The sequence below is a fragment of the Camponotus floridanus genome, unplaced genomic scaffold (assembly GCF_003227725.1).
Source record: "Camponotus floridanus strain SB8 unplaced genomic scaffold, Cflo_v7.5 scaffold2, whole genome shotgun sequence".
Classification (NCBI taxonomy): Eukaryota; Metazoa; Arthropoda; class Insecta; order Hymenoptera; family Formicidae; genus Camponotus; species Camponotus floridanus.
In genome coordinates, this window is record NW_020229325.1 from 4,618,929 (window position 1) to 4,631,799 (window position 12,871).

General features: G+C 43.9%; 1 protein-coding gene and 1 long non-coding RNA gene across 5 annotated transcripts in view; one reads left to right on the forward strand and one right to left on the reverse strand.

Annotated features, from left to right (window-relative positions):
- Positions 1 to 12,871, reverse strand: part of LOC105255611 (protein bric-a-brac 1) — a 336,203-nt gene that overhangs the window by 273,573 nt on the left and 49,759 nt on the right. The window lies entirely within an intron of this gene.
- The window catches only part of LOC112637769, a 96,034-nt gene that overhangs the window by 40,143 nt on the left and 43,020 nt on the right, over positions 1 to 12,871 (forward strand). The gene's annotated exons all lie outside the window — the stretch shown is intronic.

The following is a 12,871-nucleotide window of genomic DNA, read 5'->3' on the forward strand; positions in this document are numbered from 1 at the left end:
TATATAATACTTGTATTTTTATTTCACATTAGTGTCTAAGAGGATTTTCGTTATTGTAAATTGGTAGACAAATTTAATATAAACAATAACAGGTAAAAAAAGATGATGATATTGTAAATCAAGCCTCCGTTAATATATATGTATCTATAAAATTTTATTCGTTCTCTTTTTAAAGTGTTTCAACTAGATGTATACACACATGTACAGGTGGGATTCTTATAACTAAAAAATTAGAGATCAAAATAGGCTCCATGCGAATACAAGCAACCCTTCACGCTCCCTCAGACACGTTAATCCAGAAATACATAACTACGGTGACGATGATTGCACGAGCAAAGTAATGGAGTGATTTATTGGTCGACTGACTTTTCCTACTCGTGTAAAGAGTAGGGTGATTTTTACCTAACGCGACATGTGTCTTTTGCTACCACTCTTGGAAGGATATTAACGGTGTATTATATCTGTTGATGAGAATTTAATTTATACATTTTATTACATCTTTTACTTTTATTATAATATTTATATTCATTTATATATATAAATTTGAAAATTTATTCACGTAAGAGAATGGGATGTAAGAATTTGGAGAACGATGAGTCGCGCAACCGCCTCATCGATAGCCCGTTTCGCGAGCAATGTGTTTGACATGTCTGGCCGAAAAGGAAGAAAGAAAGGAGAGAAAGAAAAAGGGGTACAGGCGAGTGGCGAGCAACGGTTACAGCAGAATAAACCCCTCAATAATGAGTTCCGCGAGTGAATTCCCTCAGTGCGGAGAGAGGCTCGAGATAATAAAACGAAGCGCGGGACGCCGGCGGTAGTCGAAGGGAGACAAAGGGGGCCGACTGGGCGGCGAGTGGGTGGCAGGGGAACGGTACGGGAGAAGAAGAGAGGCAGAGGGAGGTTTCCGCACCGGCAAGAGTAATAGTAAGAGGCAATAAAATATAATGAAATAACATCCAATCCAGGAGAGATATTGTGAAAATATTATTACTAACTTATTACTCGTTGGGCACGGCGTACCACGCTCTCGACCTTTTTCTCCATTTTTCCCTACCTTGCTCCCACCCTCCCCTCCCTCTTTTCTCTAGTCTTCATCCTTTGCCTCCTCTCGTTCTCGACAAATGTATACAGGGTGCGCCTGAAAAGGTGGGACTCGATAATATTACTTGCGAAGAATTTTTCCTTAGCAAAAATTTCTTAGTAAGGTTTCTTGATTTCTAATAATGTCGAGTATCTCGGAAATTAATGATACGTTAAATCTTTCTTGCAGATAAAAATTCACTGGAAATTAACTGTAAAATATGATTTTTCATCTATTTATCTTCCTCATACACAAGTTTAATTCAATAAAAAGTTCCGATTTAAATGATTCAATGTGTAAGCTATGCATGTAATTGTATCATTATGTATTATAATACGTATTATAATACGTTAACTATATTAATTCGTTTAAATATTAGATAAAACAATATTAATCTGAAATTAATCTGGAAATTTAGAAAAGACGATAAGAAGAGATAGACTGTAATAATAGAAAGTAGTATATTTTGTATAAAGGACAGTTATTCATGGTTCCTCGTAAAATGGGGAGCTAACAAGGGTCTCTCTTGGTACACTTTTCTGTTTTGTCTCAAAACCAGCTTTGCGTCAGTCCCGTAGTTTTACAAATGTGATCGATTCATTTTTAATAAAATTTTTTTTCTCTTTTTAAGCGCACCCTGTATAATCCCGGCTTTCTTTCCCTTCGTTCGTTTCGTGGTCGCGGAAGAAGCGATAAAATTTCTCTCTCGTTTCCCTTATCGAGCACCAATAAAAATTTACCTTCATCAGATGGCGACGGACTTCGGTCCACTTCGAGGGACACGCGGAGGTTTGTCCTCGTGAAAAATGCGGACGCCGCGTCGCCGAGTCGTAGACGACGACGCGCAGATTTCCGCGGCTCGTTATTTTAAATTAGCGAGCGCGCTCCTCACTTTAAATTATACCAGGGCTGGATCTAGAAAATTCTCGCCGAAAAGTCAGCCGCCGATGCAAAAAAATAAATATCCAAGAGAAGCAAGTTCCATTAAAATGAATTTAGCACGATAATCATTTATTTCCACAAGAGGAAGAAATACCTTCTGTATTCAGGAAACAAACATAGAAATATTTTAGTCTCATTAGCAAATTAATTAACTGTAAGATCACGGTCTCGTCTTCGAATTCAACGGCGCGCGTTGCAACACAAAGTGCAATCTACCGCGCTGCAACGCGTTGCACCTACTAGCGCCTAATCGCCCGGCATCGCCGTCGAAATTATTCCCTTTTAGCGTTGTTAGTCGGTACGCTTGCGATTCGCGATCGATCCTCCGGTCCGTCCGGCTCTCTCGCATTTGAAATGCAAAGTGCGCGGCCGAGCATTATCTTCCAGGAAAGACCGGCGGACGAATGAAAAAAAGGAAAGAAACGCAGAAAAAAAGAAGCAGAAAGAAAAGATTATCGCGGAGCCAGATATCTAGAGGGAGATCGCGTTCGCGGTGACGAAAGATGGTTATATAAAACGAGGCGAGGAGAAGGAAAAGGAGGAGGGGAGCGGGGAAAGTGACGGCGTGCAACAATCCTATCTGACGGTGTAAATCTCCGGGCGTCGTAACGAAGCGGCAAATCGAAACTAAACGGTAGCCCATGAATGGGAAATTAGAAAATAACGTTACGCCGGCGCGAGGCCGCGCGCGCTTCCGGCCGGGACACCCGATGTATATACACACGATGGAAGGCGAGCGAAGCGTTCGCGCGCGTTACGTGTGTTTATGCCGCGTGTATACGAGTGCGTGAATCGTGAGTCGTGAGTGAGTGCGTGTGTGCGTACGTGCGTGCACGCGTGCATGCATACGTGCGTGCGAGTCGTCTCACGCATCCGAGAGCTGCCGTAATGCGCATTATTATCTCGTAAGCGAAATCTGGTTACGAAGTCCTTTTATTAAGGATTTAATTGATCGACGACGCTTAAAACGCGCTCGCCGTCCGCGCGTTTCCATCCTTCCTCCCCCACGTATCCTCCTTCTTTCTCGTTCTCGCTAAATAAACTTTTCTCTCTCTCTCTCTCTTTCATTTTCTCTTTCTCTTTTCCTTCTCCCATTGTGTCCTCTCCCTTCCTATAATAAAATTCACTACTTTATTTTTTTATACGCGATCGTTACTTGCGTTCATTTGTTTTCCGCATCTTAATTGCATCGTCGCCAAATTGGATTCGGTGTCTTTCTAGATTTGCATTTCTCTGTTATTTTCGAATTTTCTGGCCCGTCATTTTACACCACTTACGTGTATATCCCGAGTATATTGTTCTCGTGGGTTCCCACCCGGAACATAATAAACCGCCGTCCGCTCTATCTGTCTATCTATCTATCTACCTATCCGTCTCTCTTCCGCTCTGTCGAGTTTTTTTACCTGTGTGCTTTAAAGAGTTTAGCAATATAATCGGAATATTTTTACATTCTTCCTTCCCTCACATATTACGACGAGCCGCGTGTTTCGGACAAATTTTATTTCCGACACTCTAGATATTTTACCGAAATTGCGGATCTGGGGATGCAAACGACGGATAGTACGCCGAGAAATAAAATGATAAAAATTTTTTGACAAGCAACATCGCGTTGGCGCAAAGATGTTTTCCAAATCTTTCGTGTGAAATTAAATCGACAACGTTAATTTCATTTTCCGTGATGCGCACACACTTTTCGGGATATTACTTTAATTTTTTATTTTTTCGTTTCGTTCTTTATTCGTTCATTCTTCTTACTTTATTTGTTTTAATCTTCTATCTGCACGCAACTACACGTTTGCTATTTATTGTTGTCGAGTCTCTCTAATTTAGCGGATACCGAGTTACATTGAAATCTGCATGAATTTGCTGAAAATACCATGCGAAATTTCGCCGCGAGTTGCGTTCCTGCGCGCTGGATAGCTATTACTTACGCCCGTCTATATTCCGAGTAATTTGCGAGAGTAGAACGATTTGTCGAGACAACGTCGCTTATATAAATAATATGTCGTTATGCGAAACACACAGCGCGGAGGGACTCCCTCGTCCGTGTCGTCGCGCGTTTACATGTCTTTGCTGCACGCGTTACATAAACGCATCTTGCGCACGGCAGTGCGTACATTACGTGCGTGCGTGTACGTACATCCGCGCTCGGAATGCATATACGCGGCGGGAATAAGCGGTGTACGACGAATGGAATCGTAAGTAATGCAAGTAGCGTAAGAATAATGTGTTTATTCATCGGATTAAAGATCGTTTTCTATATACGCATTTCGCGACTCGCGACTAGAATATTTTTTAATGTTTCCTAACCGCGAATGCAAAATACACATGCACGCGCGCACGGTATATACAATGATATCGTATCGCGAATATGTATCTCGCAATTCGCGAGATTTTCATCGAGATTGCATCGCGATGATAGATCATTAGGCGTCATCGCAATCGCGCGATATATTTTTTTCCTTGCAAATATTAGACATTATGATGACAGGCATCATCTACTCAATAATGCACGCGGGCGTACGTATGATATATAAATATCCATGAACGCAGAGCAGACAGCCAGGTAGGGCATCGCGCGCGGCGTATGAATAAAATACGGCTCCGGGCCGAAGATTTCGCCGAGTCGACTCGGTATAACTCGTCTCTGTCGCATTTGCATCCGCATTACGCGAGCGTATACCGCCGGCTTGCGTAATATTATAATCAGCCGCGGGAAAATAAATAACTATGGCGTCTACCTGGCCACCTCTCTACGCCGTCCCTTTCTCCTTCTCTCTCTCTCTCTCTTTCGTTGTTCTCCATTTGTTTTTTTTTCTTTCTCTCTTTTTCTCTATCTCACCGACCCTCACGCCATCAGATAACTATCTTTCCGTTTCCTGCTGGCGGGCCGCAGTAAATACACATAAGTCGTAGCAACCTACTTGCTATAGTTGAAGAAAGAACGAGGGAATGAGTCGCGGCGCGGTCGCAGGAGAAGAAGGAGGAGGAGGAGGAGGAGGAGGACAAAGACGGCGATAACACGTAACTACAACGATTTCCACTTGAATTAAGAGCGCCTCGTAAAACGGAATTTATTATTCGCGCTCGGGGGAAAATTTTTGCGGAGCGACCGCTCAGGAAAAAGCTCTTTCCTCGAAAAGGGAAGAAAAAAAAAAGAAAAGGAAACGCGAAAAGTGAAAGAGAGAGGGACAGACGGAGAAAGAGAGCGGCGGAACGCAGAAAGATCGCGCGCCGTGGCGTCCGCCTGATTAAATATCACGAGGAACTTGGAACGAAGATTGCAACGCGCATGGCCGAGAAATAATGCCCTCGTTGTTAAACCCCGGGAATGCATAGCGTGAAACTACTGCCAATTCGCGTGAATTCTAGAATTTCGTTCGTACGAAAAGTGTCCGAGAGTTTTTAATTGCAACGAGTCGCGAACGTGCGCGAGGGTGTGCGTACACCCACATTTTTTTTGGTACAACTTTATTTCAGCACTGGTTTTAACTTTTACCGTGTATACAATGAGGCGTATTTACTTTACATTCGGAAGAGGCGCGTATGTTTTTAAATGCACTTGACTGCGGTACTTGACTAGGGTTAACGTACGCGAGAGACATCTTCTCAGGAGCATCGAATGACAGGCCTGGACGATAAAGGAAGTGTCACTCATACCGCAGCGATACGCGACGCATAAAAATCACGCTAGCAAACGAGAATGTATCCCAATTAGCTAATTAGCTTGGATAATACATTACTAACAATTGTGAATGAGATGATTCGAAAGATTTAATTACCGCCCGAATATAATTCTATTTGTGAGAAGAATTGTTATCTTTAATCTATATAAAAAAAAGTGTCTAATAGCGGCGTAATTATCGATATATAATATGTCGCAAATTATTCAGATGTATAATAAAAAAAGAGCAGAGTTATGTATTCCCTACATCTTCAATATTTTGTAGAAATTTCGAAATGTAATCCACGAGACAGGTTTGATTATTTTCAGTTTGAAGCGAGCATTTTCGAAATGCGTAATCCGTCCTCCATTCGGGCTTTACTCGAGATGTTCATATTGCCTTATGATGCCGAATCCCTATCGAATCGTCGACTCCGGGTGCGCTTTAAAAAATTTCACCGGCTCGTCCGGCTTTTTCCTACTAAATGATGATAATCATTAAACCGATGAAGCCGTGTCCACGCGCTCCTTCGTTTCGCGGCTCGTCCTACTTCGTAGACTTTTCATTAGCGAGGATTCGACTCGGGAATATCACCGGGGCAAAGCTCTCGCATCCGGGCACCTGTCCTCATCTCTCTCTTTCTCTCTCTCTCTCTCTCTTCCTCCCTTTCTCATTCTCGCTATCCCTATGCACCGTCCCTTCACCCTCTCTCTGGCCCTCTCCCTCGTCGCCATATCTATTCCGTGCACTTGCACGCGCTCGCATGCATACGCTCGGCCGCCACGTACGAACGCACAAACGACAAAACACGTATTACGTGTAACTGGAGTCCGCGCTAGAGATCAATACACATAATAGAGGGTATCTATAGCGAGCGCAACCCGTGCTCATTTACTTAATTGTGTTCTATACGGCATAACCGAGGCGTGGTGGTGCGGCTCGTGTAGGTACGCCGCCGCCTCCCTACGCCATCACCCCCTTCCCCCTCCTTCCTCCCTGCTGCTACCCCTCGCATTTTGCCCCCCTTGCTGCCGTCCGCCCCCGTCGAGCGGGAGGAGCGGGGGGAGGGGGCCGAGTGTGCGTAATATTCAGACGTATAACGCGCCGGGGCCGCGTAGGTACATTGGCATCAATTTATGGGGGTTGGGAGAGCCGCCCCCGCCATGGCTATATGTATACGCACCGATAGGGTTGAATATCTCGCGCTTTTGTGCCTCGTCCACATCTCCGCGCGCTTCCGCCCCTCTGTCTTTTCCATCCACCCTTCTCGCCTGCCACGTTACCGCACTGCTCCTTTCCGTGATTGCGTTTCGCGTGTTTTTGTCTCGGTTCAAAGTTGCGCCTCGCTCGATACAAATCATCAAGTTTCGGAAACGAAAAGTGTTATTTTACGAGACAAATGTGATCTCTTTTTGAAAATAAGCTCTTTAAAGGCACATAATTTTGGAAGAGAGAGAGAGAGAGAGAGAGTACCAAGTTGATAAATACATATTTCATAATGTTGATTAAGAATTTTCGTGACATTCTTCCTATTACTCCAAGGTTAGTTACATAAAATTTATCATATGGATTGGAAGTTTATTCGATGAATTTTTCGACGAATTTGAGATCCAAGAAACGGCACTTGAAAAGAATTCTACAAGAGATGATTCTCACGTATTACAGTTCTTCCTTAATGTTTCGATTTCAAATACTTTGACAAATAGATAAAATAGTTGCGCAGCTGCAAGTTGCTGGACGAACCGACCGAGACGAAACGCGAATTCGAGCCGCAGAAATAACGGTCGTGACCGCGATAGTTTCGACGGGGATCGAGCCGGCGAGGAATAGCGCGCGCGATATCGCAAGAATTCGCGGCGCGAAAAGGGTTGAAAGCGATCCGCTTTCGGCGGCGGGCCGGCGGTCGACAACTGCGACAAACAACAAAATGTCGACCGCAATTATGCTGTAATTAACTTGGAACGTACACGCGCACGTACGTACGCGTACACACGTCGGGGATACACACGTATACATCAGCGGCGCCGGCCGGCTTCACAGGTGGTTGGAGATTTTTGTATTTAGCGGTTGGCACCGTCCGGCGTTTACACGTTTACACGCACCGCCTGGCTGCGTTATATGCATGTTTGCGGTGACGGAAGAGAATTTAAACCAACTATTCCTCCCGCCCTCCCCCTTTTACAATGCCCACCGACGCTTCGCGTTCCCTCGTCGGCTTCAAATTCTGACAAACTGAAACCGAAAATTAATCATTCAAGCGCGTATCTTATTTCTCTTCATTCTCCGATAGATGTTAACGATTACGTGTGGCGAATGAGGGATGGATCATTTTAAACCTTTCACCAAATCCAAGGCATAGTAAGAGTTACGCGTTTACTTCAATTTCGAGGGAATTGATCTTTTAATTATGAATGGTTCGGATATTCATTATAATTTGATACATTTTGTAACTGTCAGCTAATTATAGTTTCTTTATTTTACATATTATATATTGAATAGTGGAAATTCTTTTCATACATTTTGAATGACATGGGGAGATTAGAGACATGATAAATTTGGATTTAATTGATTTATTATAGTTGTAATTAAACAATGCATGATTAGAATTATTTAATTACAAGTATTATAGTTAGTTAGATGTGATGTCGAAATATATGCATCCAATATAATGAAATATCCTTTCTTATTTTTACTTTTATTCTTTTTTATTCCTGTACTGATGAGACAGGAAGATAAGACTGACATGTTCTCTCTTGGAAAGTAAACAAAGTGCAGTGGTTTACATGTTAAACCGCAGAAAATGGAACGGAGAGAATTTCTCCGACAAATAGCATGAATTTGCTGAGCCATTGGCGTGTATTCTGCGGCAAATAAAGACGACGGAGAAATTCGTAATAAGAGGCTCATTTGGAAAGTATGATTTCACGGTCGTACGTCATTGCTTCACGTATTTTCTGTGCTGTCAGTGCGTTAGTACCTAATATATAAGCATCTGGACGTTACGTTTTGACACTGCTCTTATCATAAGATCGAAAGAGCATAGAAAGATGTAAAAATTATACAAAATATAAAAGGTATAATAAATTTAACGTTTTTTGTATAACACATAATATTTAAAGATTAAGCCAGTAAAAAATCAATTTAATACTATTTTTGAACAAAAGTTTTTTTTGAATGATGTCCTCTGTGACATAAAAAAATATTAAAATACATTTTTCCTTATAAGAAAAGCGACGAAATTTTAGTACCTCAATCGAGAATCGGGAGCGAGGATGATTAGCGGGTTCAACGCTTCCGAGAGCAGCCATGAGCGAGCGTCGCTTCCGGTCGGAATTACGGTTTAAATTATGGTTACGACTTGGGTGTTACAATATAATCATATCGCGATTGTATATGTGATGTTTATTACGTTATTAAATATACATAGCGTTATCATTAGCTATTAAATATATCATTAATACGCGGCATAATGCCAGATAGTGGGCTGCAACGCTCGCGTTTGTTCTCTCTGTGTATTTCTCTAATATAACTAATGTAATATAACTAATAATTAATATAATTAGAAAGAGAAACAATGAAAATTAAAAGTGAGAATTTCGTTTATTCGAGATTTCAAAAATAAATACGCATATGTCTCCACACATATATAAAAATATATATATTTTTCGTGTAATTGTTTGACAATTTTGATCAAAACATAAAGTAGATTATTTAAATTGGATTATTAAAAATCATAAATTTTTTCATCAAATTTTAGATTATTGATTCTCTTTCATTTCTTTCTAATAAATGATAGAATAATTAAAATTGTATTGTTGGTATGAAATGACTTATATATATAGCAAGAGAAAATGAGAGAAGATCTTATACGTATAAATTTTATATATAAATTATTTTATTAAATTATATATATATATATATATATATATATATATATATATATCAAATTAGAAAACAAAAAACAAAAACAAAATTATATTATTACAGTTTGTTTCTAATAACTTTCGAAATAATAGTTTGCAAGACTATTTGTATATTCTATAATTAGTTTAGAACGTAATTTTGTTTATAGAAAGCATCGAGCAAATGCGCGATAGTGTGCCGAAAATTACGAGCAAGAATGGCACAAAGCGTATTCGAATATCGAAGTTGCAGCGTGAAAGGTCACGCGAATTGTTCTTTCCGGCGAAAAATCTCGTCGCAACGAAAGTGTCGACGCGCACGAACGATCACGTCGGCCGATTGGACACATGCCGTGATCGTCAACCCCCCTGTCGCACGTAGAAAACGCGCGTGTATATACGCGATCGCGCGCGCACGAGCAGCTCTAGGTTACGCGGATGAACGTCAAATCAAAATGCACAATCCCGGCAAATCATTTCGAATATTTCATAATGGGCGCGAAATATCATTACTCGCCGCCCGTGCAATCCACCCCTACGTCCAACCGCCGCCGCTCACTCCATCCCTCGCGTGAACCCCGCGCGAATCCGTCGGTGACCGTGCGTTACGAGGGAGAGGAGATAGAGACGGAAACACAACAGGATGACGAAAGATGGAGAAAGAGAGGGTGAGGCATCTATCGCGCGCGGAAAGAGGACGGAAGGGCAAGGGCGGGGAAGGACGAGGGCGCGAGGGAGGAAGAGAGAAGTGTAACGTAGAAACGCGCGCGGTGGACGCGATCCGACGCGAGTATCCGCGGGACGGGGAGGCACGCGGGGCACGCGTGCACGTATACACGCGCGCGTGCACACAGACGGAGGATGGACGCGGGAGAAACACACGGGAGAGAGCGGAGCGGGCTCGTACCCGGAGCGGAGAGCGCGCGCGATACGGGGTATGCGACCGGGACTAAATTACGTTCCCCGTAACGCGTTTAGCCGCGAATCGCATTGCGAGCGATCCGTATAACCCGAATATCGGCCGCACGCCAGAGATAGGACCGAGGGACTCTACTCGTCCCTCCGGAACGAACGAGTATTACATCGCCCGATCCAATCCTCCATTTTGCCGCGGATTCTTCCGGAAACGTTCTGCCATCCGAAATTGCTACTTAGGCACAATTGTATCGACCGTCGGGATTAACCGAGTCGGATTAGCTGCACGCTGCTCCTCTTTTTTACAATCTTATCTATAAAACGTGGACAAAGAGTTGAGAATTGAGTTGAGCGAAATAAAAAATTCATCATTTCTTTCTATAAATTACGACAGCTTTAGTTGAAATTAAATATATTTGATAATTTACAAGTACATTAACAGAAATAAAAAATTACTATACAATACCGCTACAATTGGGTCTCGGTATTATAAGACGAGAAGCAGAGAGACGTATAGAAGGCCAAGAAGCTAAATATGGGATGTATCAACAGCACCCGAGGACATCCCAAGGTCCAGTAGATTCCAATTCTCCGACACTTGGCCGGGGGTCAGATCTCGCACATTAAATCAGCCCGGCCGCGATTTCATGAATCGACAGTCGAAGTTGCTAGGCTGGCCGTTAATACCTGGCCTCGTTCGTGGATGCAACAACGGTAAGGGTCGTTCCCTCGAATCAATGCATACGCGTTGAGGGAACAACCGAGAGACCGAGGCTACCTACATACCTACCTACCTACCCGCCGCGTCGTCTACCTACCTACCTACCTACCTAGCTACCCGTACAACCATTTCGTCTCTCGGCTAGCGAAACAGCCAGAGGTGGCTGCTGGCAGCAGCAGCACCAGCAGCAGGCAGGCAGGCAGCAGCTAGCAACACCGGCTACCTCCTCCTACTCCATCTCCTCTTGCTGGTTCTCTCCATTTGCCTTCTCCCCCGTGCTACACGACCTGTCTTCCCCCGTCTTCCCTCTCTTCCCCTCTGCGCGCGCGCGCGCCCGTCGACCTCCTCCATATCGTCGTCGTTGAAATCACCACCACCATCCAGGACTACCTACCTACCATACCGCTACCATCACGGCACGATACACACGGTACACACGGTACACTCTGGTACTATTCCGGAATCGCATCGCGGCCACTCCAGTTGCATTGCGGACAACGCCGATCCGCATGCACATACACACACACGCGTATATACGCGTGTACATACGCACGTACCTGACATACACGCGAAATTCAGACTTGCGGACGCCCGTACACACTTACGTACTCATACGCCGGTATACACTCGTACTGGGCGATGCATACGTGCATATGCGTGCGTACACAAGAGCACAACGGCCTAGCGTTGCCCTCTGCCTCCGGCCAGAGATATCGTTAGCATGCCTTGCTAATCACGGACTCGATAATAATACCGTGATTGATAGGACGAACCTCGTCCTCCACCGCCTCCTCTTCTTCCACGTTCACCTCCTCCTCCGCGACCACCACCGCCTCATTCGACCTACCGCCTCCTCGAAACGAGTAACGTTCCACCCCTCGAGATAGAGAGAGAGGAAGAGAGAGAAAGAGACGAAGGAAGAGAGATAAAGGAAGAAAGAGAGAGAAGTCTGCCATTCCGCACCCTTCTGACTTTCTCCCGTCCGTTCTCCTCGCCGATGCCCTCTATCTCTCTTCGGGTTCACCCTGCTGCGATGACCTATCGGTCTCTCTCTCATTCCGCAATTTTTTATTTCCTTCTTTATTTCCTTCTCGTCGACGAGAGAGGCTACGCGTGTCGTGTTCTTACCGGACGACCCCGTTCGCCTCGCGCTCGGACGGGTTCGCACACCAGACGCTGCATTTTTATGTAATTAGAACCGATATGCGCGAGAGGAAGGTACGAGGGGGGGGAAACGCAAGCATGGAGAATCGTTGATCCGCACTCGAAGATCTCGCGGCCGGCGCATTTCGTTACGTTCCGATCGTTTAATAATCTGCTGTCAGCGAAAGCTGCCTTTCCCTCCCTCCTCCCCTCGCAAAACGAATCTCGCATCGTTCGTGATTTTATTTCCTCCATTTTTCAACCCTTTACGTAAGCCCTTAACTCTCTCACGCGCTGATTTGATTCTCGTCTTACCTAAATGCGGCGAGTAATACAATTTAGGATGATAAAATCAAATTTCCGTATATTTTTGTTTGCAGGACATAATTTGTCGAGTGCGGAGGAAGACAAAAAGGTCTCAACGAGTATCTAAATATCCGTGATGTAGATTGATATTAAATATGCGAGTTTGTCTTGAAAGAAAAGAGTCGCTCGCGTTTGA